Here is a 10,472-nt window from a genome sequence, read left to right on the forward strand (position 1 = left end):
TCATGACTTCCAACCAGGAGATGAGCCTCTTTCCTTTGCCCCCATCCCTCCCCTGCATAATGTTCTGTGGTACACACACCCAGGGGACTGCCCATCCCACACAGGGATTTGGGGCAGGGGCAGAGGAGGGGGAGGGGCTTAGCAGAGGGCCAAATGCAGAGAGGCCTGATGACTTCCAGATGAGTCACTGTGGGAGCTGTGGGAAGGTTCCAGAAGAGCCCCAGCCTCCCTCTTTGGGTGAGAATGGTCAGATAGACTGGGCCCAGGGAGGGCAGGTCTCTGTCCAAGGTCACACAGTAGGAAGTTAGGACACAGCTAAGTTAATGGCACAGACCCCTGTCCAGTAGCAGCTGTGCCCCTCCATGGGGGGCAGAGCATCCAGGAAGGAGGGCCAGAAGGAAGGAGGGAGGAAGGAAGGAGGGAGAAAGAAAGGAGGAAGGAGAGAAGGAAGGAGGGAGGAAGGAAGGGTCCCTGTGGCTCCCGAGCACAGGAGGAGCAGCAGGGGAAGCGGCCAGAACCTACCTGTGATCTGCTGGGTGTATGTCCCACAGTCTTCAGCCTCTGACTTGTTGCAGTCCTTGGGGATGAGGAATATCCCCGAGGTCTGGCAGCACCTCTGTGTGGGGCGGTGGAAGGGGTACAAGTCTCTGCAGCAGCTCCACGTGGAGTCCTTGGGGTCCAGGGCCACGCTGCCACAGAGTCGCCACTTCTCCTTTTCACCACCTCCACCTCGCCTGGGGCCAGACAGCTCAGCATAAGGCCTGGCCGGTCCTGGGTGGAGGCCTGCCCTCCTCCTGGGCCTTATCTCTCCCACATCCATTCATCTTTCCCCAGCACCCAGGTCCCAGGTCCAGTGGCCTCTGTCCAGCCCACGGGTGGGGTCTGCACTGAGTGCTCACACCCCCATGGGCTCCTGACCTGACCTTGTGAGCGGGGCTACCAACCGCCCACCTTGGGTGCCACCCGGGTCACAGCCAGTGGCCCTTGGAAGTGATGCTCAGCCTCACTCAGGCCAGTGACATGGCCCTGTCTACCCATGAGACTGGCCATGTGACTAAGTGGATGCTGGGCCTGGGCACTGGAGGGAGAGCAGATTGGGCAGGGCAGGCAGGAGGTCAGCATCTTAAAAAAAAAATCTGTCTTTTCCCCCCCATTTATTTATTTATTTTACTTTATTTTAGAGAGAGGAGGCTGAGAGAGAGAAACATCAATGTGAGAGAGAAACAGGGAAACATTGATGGGCTGCCTTGTGCAGGTGCCCCAACCAGTGGCCAGGGCGAGGTCAGCATCTTCAGGCAGCAAAGCCAGGGAAGGTGGGGGAGATGGTAGTGGGGGCACGGGGAGCTTCAAAGGCTCAGAGACCCTGGTCTCTGCCCCTCCATTCTTGCCAAACACTGTCAGGAGCTGGGTCACCTCCTCCTCACTCCCTCCCACATTCCTTCCATCCCTCACCCCCTCACTGCACTTCCCTGGTCCTTGGGCTGCTGCCGGGCCTGAAACTCATGGCACCTCATGTTCGGAGTTTGCTTAGAAAAGTAGAAGACAGAGGACTCCTCAGCCAAGTCAGGGTTCAAGGCCCATCCTTCCCTTCACCTGCTGTGTGGCCTCGGACATGAGCTTCCCCTCTCTGAGCCTCACTTTCTCCATTTCTAAAAGGGTCTGTTTTGCTTCGTGGGGTGTCACACAGACTGAGGGTGACAAGTGGGGCTGAATGAATGGAGTTTTAATAGAAGAGTCACCGCTGGGCCTGTGGTGGGAGGAGGCCCTTGACTTTGGTTCTTGACTCAGCAGATCACTCCCTTCTCTCGAGTCCCCATTTCTGCTCCCTCCCCAGGGGCTCTCCCTCCGCCCTGTCCTGCACCACATTCAGCACTAGGAGAGGCCATGGGGATGGGGGGATGCTCACAGGGGCTCGCCCCCCCGAGCCCCGGTGGGAGGTGGGTCTGAACTCCTCCCTGAGGCTGGCATTTCCGCTGAGCAGGATCACAGGTAGAAGTTGCACCCTCACAGCTGCCAGGCACCCAGAGGGGACAGGCTTCCCTCCCCCACACCCATGCTCACCTTAGGAGGTTTGGTGTCCTCCATGCACCAATGGTAACAGCAGGAAGAAGAGGGCTGCAGGGGAGAGAGGTGTGAGGGTTGGGGTCCCAGCTGGCAGAGGAGGGTGGTGGGAGACTCTTACCCTGGTACCTTGGGTGATGGGAGACCCTTACCCTGGTACCTTGGGTGATAGGAGGCCTGCACCTTAGAAGATAAGGAGTCCTGATTTCTCCTGTTGGGTCCTGGCCAGAATCTGGCTTCTCCTGTTCGATGCATGTTGTGGAGGCCACAGCATTTGGGGGAAAGACAGTTTTTATATCCTATTTTATGCTAATGAGGTGATTTTGATTGGTGCTTAATCCCAGAAAGAGGTGGGTAGATGTTGAAATTCCTGACCTTTGGGGAGGTGGGGCTCTGTAGACATAGGTAAATGACCTGGGGGACTGAGAGGGTACCTGAGGAACTGAGTCACTTCCTGGTTGTCTGGTGCCTCTGTGGGGAGGCGGACTAGGGCGCCTGAGTAGGCGGGCTTGATGCACCCCCCAGAAAAGTTTGTTGTGGACCCTGGAGTTGTGCTTCTCCGAAAGATTGCTCCTGTTACATTTTCTGCTCTGTAAAGCCTGCTCATTTGAAACTGAATCAGCCAGCAGTGGTACCGGTGTTGTGGAGTACTAGCGACAGAATGACCAGAACTCCAGACTGATTGAAATTTAGAGAACCTTTATTGACTGGCCAGTGTCCGCTCCTCCACTGGGGAAGCCCAAGAGAGAAGTGGCCATGACCATCTGCAGAGTCCAATATTTAAAGGGGACAACTACATCCATGTTCGGGTTCCCATAGCAAGCAAAGTCAAGTTACAAAAGCTAATTGCGTAGTTTTAGCCAAGCTATTCATCATACTCCTGTTATTCATTTCTGGGTAACTTAAAGGTCAGGACTATTCTTAATTTTTAACTTAAAGGTCAGGACTATTCTTAATGTTGATCTATTTGTTCTTTGTAGGCCGTTGCTCAGGTGTGTGAGCTCAGTTCCTAGAAACTTTGCACAGGCTGTCAAACTGCTGAGGTGGCTAGGTAATTAAGCAGGCCTAAAAATGTTCCTACTCTGTAACATTCCCCACTGGCCAGTGTCCACCCCTCCACTCGGGAAGAATCAAATCATTGTTTCTTCATTTCTAATTCTTTGATAATGAGTTCTTAGGACCATTAATTTGACTGCTTGTATTCTGTGTTGAATATAATTCATTAAGCAGTTCAGTATGCATGGGCCGAAAGTTAGTGTTAGTAGTAGGAGTACTAATGGCCCAGCTAAGGTGGTTAGGAGAGTGGTGAGCCAGGGGGACCAGGAGAAGAGGTTTTCATACCAGTTTCCTTCAGACTTTCTCCTTTCCTCTCTATCTTGTAGCCTCTTCCTTAGGCTGACTGAGGCTCTCCCTGATAACTCCTGAGTGGTTAGTATAAAAACATCAGGTCTCCCCTAGGGCCATGCATAGTCCTCCCTGTTTTAGAAATAACAGGTCGAGCCCTGTCCTATTTTGTAATACTACCTCGGCTAAGGAACTGAGGGAATCTTCAAGTCTTTCTACATTTTGCTCTAATGTGCTCAGATCTTGATCTACTTGGCTGCTGAGGGCCTTATACTAGAGCTGCTGTTCCCACCGTAGTGGAGCCGGCAACCCCTAACCCTACTAAAAGGGGAATCAATACCGGGCCATTTCTCTCTGCCTCCCTCCCCAGAGTAATAGTATACCTGAGGCAAGATGTGAGGATCCATAGAGAAGGCTCCCCCGGGGGGACGGGAGGGATGAGAGTCAAGGGGAAATTCAAGCGGTGATACGGAGGTACAGACAAACCAGGTTCCCTGTACATTGGATGGCCCATCGTTCAGTGGGGTCCTCGGATTCCGCCTTTTTTACTTGAGTTCGGTGAATCCAGTGTCTCTTTCTGGCAACCTTTACGGCCGATGGGGTGCTGAGGATGACAGTGAAGGGCCCAGTCCACCTGGCTTCCAGCGATGATGGCTCGTGCTTCTGAACCCACACCAGGTTTCCCGGTTGAAAGAGAAGTGGTCCAGGCCTTGTCCCGAGGGTGGGTCTCGGTGAGCCTCTTGGACCAGCTGGTGGTTAAGCCTGGAGCTCAACTGTAAAGCCTGTAAGGACTTCAGGAGGTTATGATTAGAAAGGGATGCTAATATTTCTTCCCCTAGCTTGGGAAGTAGCAGTGGGGGTTGGCCAAACAGAATCTCAAAAGGGGTGAGGCCCTTTACATACGTGGTGCAACAGGCCAGAGTAGGGCAAAAGGGAGGAGGCTTACCCAGTTTTCGCCAGTCTCCAGTTTTAGTTTTGTCAGGGTTTCCTTCAAGGTCTGATTTATCCTTTCTACCTGTCCAGAGCTCTGAGGTCTATAGATACAGTGTAATTTCCAATTTATACCTAGTATCTTTGCCAATAACTGAGTGATGTGGGCAATGAATGCCCACTGCTAAAGTCTACTTCCCAATGCTCTCCAGGACTTTTCCCTCTGAGTCTGGTTCCCTCAACTAAAGGGGACCGCTTCCTGGGGTTTATCTGTGCACAGATGTGACATCTCCTTGCGATGTCCTTTGAGACCTGAAAGAGCTTAGGAATATAATAATCTCGTTTAAGCAGTTCTACCAGCTTGGTTCCCCCCAGATGAGTACTCTGATGGATCTGGGAAATGAGTTCCTTTCCCAGGGCCTCCGGAGTGAGCAGCCTCTGGTCCGGCAATTCTTTCCATCTTCCAGATGTTTCTTTTGCCTAGAGTCTTTTCCCCAGCGCAGTAACCTCCTCCGAGTAGACTGGAGTCTCCTCAAAGACCCTTGCAGGGAGGGCTGGTAAAATAAGGAGGGGCCCCACTGGTTTTTGGGCAACTTCCCTGGCCGTTTTATCTGCGAAAGTGTTTCCCCGTGCCTCCGGGGTGTCAGTTGACTGATGTCCTTTGCAGTGTATGACTGCCACCGCCTTTGGCATCCAAAGGGCCACAAGGAGGGTAAGCATTTCTGGGACATTTTTGATTTCCTTCCCTCCTGACGTTAGGAGTCCCCTTTCTTGGTATAAGGCCCCGTGAACGTGAACAGTGGCAAAAGCATATCAGCTGTCCGTGTATATATTCACTGCCTTTTCCTTCCCCCACCGTAGTGCTTGGGTGAGGGCTATTAGCTCTACCTTCTGAGCTGATGTCCCGAGCCCTAGTGCCTGTGCCAGATTACCTTGTCAACTGTCACGACCGCTGCTCCTGCGTACCTGGTCCCTTCGACCACAAAGCTGCTTCCATCAGTGTATATAGGGTCTCGTCAGGGTCTGGCAGGGGCTGGTCCATCAGGTCCTCTCAAAGGTTCTTGAGCGAGGACAGGGTTTCAGTGCAGTCATGGAGGGGCTTCTCAGGGTCGTCATCAGGCAACAAGGTAGCAGGGTTTAGTGCCGCCGTTTTGAGAAAGCTGACTCGCGGGGGGTCAAACAAGAGTACCTGATACTGGGTGATCCGAGTATTCGAGAGCCAGCGCTCTGGTGGGCTTTGCAACAGCGCCTCCACGGAATACTACTTGCAAGTCCTGCCTGAGGGTGAGTTTTGAGGCTTCCTTTACCAATATAGGTGTAGCTGCTACTACTCTCAAACACCCTGGCCACCCTGCAGCCACGGGGTCCAGCCGCTTGGATAAGTATGCCACAGGCCTTTTCCATGGTCCCAGAGATTGGGTTAACACCCCCTTTGCGATTGCCCGAGCCTCTGCCACGTGTAGCTGAAATGGCTTTGTGAGGCCTGGCAGCGCTAACGTTGGTGCGCTGACTAAGGTTTGTTTAAGATCTTGAAAAGCCTTAGTTTCAATTTCAGTCTAGTTTAGTTTCTCAGTCTTTCCCCAGTGCAGGTAACAGGCTCAGGAGGGTATATGGATTAGGCACCGTGGGATGTATAGTTTCTACCCTCTTATTGACCTCTCTTAAGTCCTGAACGGGTCTGAAGTCCTCTGTTCCTGGTTTCTGTACAGGAAGCAATGGGGTATTCCACGGGGAGTGGCAAGGGACTAAGATTCCTGCTTTTTTCAGTCTTTTTCTGTGGACTGCAATGCCTTTTTGGGCCTTTTGGTTTATTGGATATTGCTTAACCCATACTGGAATTGCTGTGCTGGAGAGTTGTACCACAATTGGGGCTCTGTGGACTGCCAATCCTGGGGGTTACTCTCTGCCCATACTCCAGGTATTTTCTGTTGCAGCTCTTGGAGTAATGGGGCATCTGGGACCGGATTGTTGTTCTCAGTTCCCTCAGTGAGGAGATATTCCTCGTTCAAGGGGCAAGTCAAAAGCACAGCTCCTGGAGGCACCCCGGAGGCACGGGAAACGCCTTCGCAGATAAAATGGCCAGGGAAGTCGCCCAAAAACCAGTGGGGCCCCTCCATATTTTACCAGTCCTCCCTGCAAGGGTCTTTGAGGAGACTCCAGTCTACTCGGAGGAGGTTACTGCGCTGGGGAAAAGACTCTAGGCAAAAGAAACATCTGGAAGATGGAAAGAATTGCCGGACCAGAGGCTGCTCACTCCGGAGGCCCTGGGAAAGGAACTCATTTCCCAGATCCATCAGAGTACTCATCTGGGGGGAACCAAGCTGGTAGAACTGCTTAAACGAGATTATTATATTCCTAAGCTCTTTCAGGTCTCAAAGGACATCGCAAGGAGATGTCACATCTGTGCACAGATAAACCCCAGGAAGCGGTCCCCTTTAGTTGAGGGAACCAGACTCAGAGGGAAAAGTCCTGGAGAGCATTGGGAAGTAGACTTTAGCAGTGGTTCTCAACCTTCCTAATGCCACGACCCTTTAATACAATTCCTCATGTTGTGGTGACCCTCAATTTCATTGTTACAAATTGAACATATTTAAAGCATAGTGATTAATCACAAAAACAATATGTAATTATATGCGATGTTAACTGCCCGCCGATTCTCAGGCGCATCAGGGTCTATGGGTGTGTAGAGCCTGTAGGCTTCACACAGGCGCTCTAGAAAAGCAGAAGGAGATTCATTCGGTCCCTGTACAGTTTGAGTTACCTTAGACAAATTGGTGGGTTTCCGGGCAATCACTCGGATTCCCCTCAGCAGAGTCTAGCGATACCGACTGAGAGCCTCCTTACCTCGCTCCATGTTGGGGTCCCACAAGGGGCGGGAGAGTGGGAAGATAGCCTCGAGCTGTGCTGACTCTGAAGAGGGTTGGCCGGGGCCAGGAACCAATTTCCTTCCCTCTGACCTGACTCGCTCTCTCTCCTCCGAGGTGAAAAGGGTCTGGAGGAGCTGTTGGCAATCATCCCAAGTGGGCTGGTGGGTGAAAAAGACAGACTCCAAGAGGGAGATTAATCCCTGCGAATTCTGAGAGAAAGAGGGATTTCCAGTTATAGAGGTCACTGGTCGAAAAAGGGACGTAAACCATAAAAGGCTGTTCCTCCCCGTTGGGGGCGGCCACCTGGCGCAAAGGCAACATCGGGGCTCCAGAGGAGCCCGGAGAGGGTGCTGAATGTGGGGGTCAGTACTCTGCTCCACTGTGGGTATGAGATGGACTCAGAGGATCCTCAGGGGGAGCTGCCATTTGGGCTGACAGATACAGGGTGGCTCTGCCAGGATGGGGTCCTCCGGGGGAGGTGGGAGAACAAGGGGGTTCCTCTCAGCCTCCCTAGGAGGTGTAGTGAGGAGGACAGTCCACCTGTCCCAATTTCTTTTTCTTTTCTGAGGGTTTCTGGCAATCCCGGAGCCATTTAGGATTTTTAGTTAAGACATCTATCCAAATTTGAATATACACCATTTGGTCCGGGGGCCCGGGGTTTCCAAAAATTATAGCCTGGACCTGATAGGCTAAATCCAAATCGGTCGACCCCTCAGGAGGCCACTCGATCTGCGGGAACGTTGGCCATTTACGCTCACAGAATTTCTGTAAAAATGTTACAGGGGCTCCGTAGCCCTCGGCTCTTCACTTGAAGTCCTGAAAATTTTTCAAAAAACATTGAAGGGGGTTACAGACAGTACATGAAGCTGATTGACCGATTCTGACAACAAAAAACAAATTGGACACAACAATAGACACAGACAAGACAAATAACAACCAGACTCAGGATCACCAGGCACCGTCGTGCACCGGGATCTGGTCTCAACGAAAGTAGTGCTGCGTCCAGCCTTCCGGAGACCTCTGATGGGCCCACAGAACCAGAATTAGACTCAAAAGAATTGAGTCTTCTTACCGGTAAGATTCAGATCCAGATGGCTCCAAGTGAAGTCAATTAGACAATTTTTGGACAGACCTGCCAAACTCTATCGGTCCTGGGGCTGAGGAACGTCTCTCAGAGATCTCCCCCTAGGTCCAGGAGTTTGGATGTCTTCCCTAGACTCTGGTCACGGGACCAGTCAATAGCCAGTTATCTCGCTGGGGCCTCCAAATGTTGTGGAGCGCGAGTGACAGAATGACCAGAACTCCAGACTGATTAAAATTTAGAGAGCCGTCCTAACTGGTTTGGGTCAGTGGATAGAGCGTCGGCCTGCAGACTGAAGGGTCCCGGGTTCGATTCTGGTCAAGGGCATGTACCTTGGTTGTGGGCACATCCTCAGTGGGAGGTGTGCAGGAGGCAACTGATCGTGTGGGCTTCTTGCAGGAAAAATGTCACCATAGGAGTCCAACCCAAGGACCTACTGGTCTGGTGCACTCGCCCGCCGGTCGCTCAACAAACTGAGCCACAGGGGCCAGGGGGAGAGTATGTGTATTAAAGCTGGGGACAGTGAAGCAGGAAGGCTTAGCATAGAAGCAAGGGGAGACCCAGGCGGGGCTGCTCTGGTCACTGAAAATGTTCTGTAGGAAAGACATGAGCCTGGGCGGGGCTGCTTGAGCTCCCTGGGGAATGAGGAAAAGGGGGCCTTTTTCCTTTTTTAAAAATATATTGTATTGATTTTTTACAAAGAGGAAGGGAGAGGGATAGAGAGTTAGAAACATCAACTCGAGAGAAACATCGATCAGCTGCCTCCTGCACGCCCCCTACTGGGGATGTGCCCACAACCAAGGTACATGCCCTTGACCGGAATCGAACCTGGGAGCCTTGGGTCCACAGGCTGACGCTCTATCCACTGAGCCAAACCAGTTAGGACACCTTTTTCCTTTTGAGAAGCAAATATTTTTATTGATGTCAGGGAAGAAGAAGAGGGAGAGGGCACCCAGGGGACTGCCCATAGATGTTTCTGTTCATAGAAACATCAGTGATGAGAGAGAATCATGGATCTCCTGCCTCCTGCACACTCCACACTGGGGATAGAAACCACACCCCAGGCAAGTGCCCTCCTGGTTCCTAGGTCCACGCTCAACCACTGAGCCCCGCCGGCAGGGCAGGAAAAGGGGGCCTGGAGACAGGTTCAGGGGGTCAGCCTGGGTGCACCTGTCCTTGTCCGTTGCACCCCTCCTTGCAAATCTCCTGAGGTCCCTTAGAATTTGGATGAATGCCTGTGGGGGAAGAAGGGGGGAGGGGAAAGATGTACATGACTAGCCTATTACTAGTAGGACTTACTTTTCATCCGAGTATATAGAGAAGAGAAAACCAGACATTCAGGTCACGACCAGCCCAGGGCGGCCCAGCTCCCCTGACCTTGTGAGCGCCTCTGTGGGACCTGTGAAGGGGCAGCAGGTGCCACTACTACATGGGGACCCTCACGAGATCCCCACCTGGTCATGACTTCCAACCAGGAATGAGCCTTTTTCCTTTGCCCCCATCCCTCCCCTGCATATGTTCTGTGGTACACCCAGGGAGCTGCCCATCACACACAGGGATTTGGGGCAGGGACAGGGGAGGGGGAGGGGCTTAGAAGAGGGCCAAATGCAGAGAGGCCTGATGACTTTCAGATGAGTCACTGTGGGAAGGGACCAGAAGAGCCCCAGCCTCCCTCTTTGGGTGAGAACTTCTTGTGCATACTTCTTCTCCCCCCTCACCTGGGGTCAGATAGACTGGGCCCAGGGAGGGCAGGACTCTGGCAGGAAGTTAGGACACAGCTAAGTTAATGGCACAGACCCCTGTCCAGTAGCAGCTGTGCCCCTCCATGGGGGGCAGAGCATCCAGGAAGGAGGGCCAGAAGGAAGGAGGGAGGAAGGAAGGAGGGAGAAAGAAAGGAGGAAGGAGAGAAGGAAGGAGGGAGGAAGGAAGGGTCCCTGTGGCTCCCGAGCACAGGAGGAGCAGCAGGGGAAGCGGCCAGAACCTACCTGTGATCTGCTGGGTGTATGTCCCACAGTCTTCAGCCTCTGACTTGTTGCAGTCCTTGGGGATGACGAATATCCCCGAGGTCTGGCAGCACCTCTGTGTGGGGCGGTGGAAGGGGTACAAGTCTCTGCAGCAGCTCCACGTGGAGTCCTTGGGGTCCAGGGCCACGCTGCCACAGAGTCGCCACTTCTCCTTTCTCACCACCA

At 52.8% G+C, this 10,472-nt stretch overlaps 1 long non-coding RNA gene across 1 annotated transcript in view; it reads right to left on the reverse strand.

Annotated features, from left to right (window-relative positions):
* Positions 1-722: 722 nt before the first annotated feature.
* Positions 723-10,472, reverse strand: part of LOC106724554 — an 11,621-nt gene continuing 1,871 nt past the window's right edge. Inside the window, exon 3 of the long non-coding RNA XR_001360383.1 lies at positions 723-1,122. This is a non-coding gene — a long non-coding RNA (uncharacterized LOC106724554). The remainder of the gene's footprint in view (positions 1,123-10,472) is intronic.

Source organism: Myotis brandtii, unplaced genomic scaffold (assembly GCF_000412655.1).
Source record: "Myotis brandtii unplaced genomic scaffold, ASM41265v1 scaffold8892, whole genome shotgun sequence".
NCBI classification, from domain to species: Eukaryota; Metazoa; Chordata; class Mammalia; order Chiroptera; family Vespertilionidae; genus Myotis; species Myotis brandtii.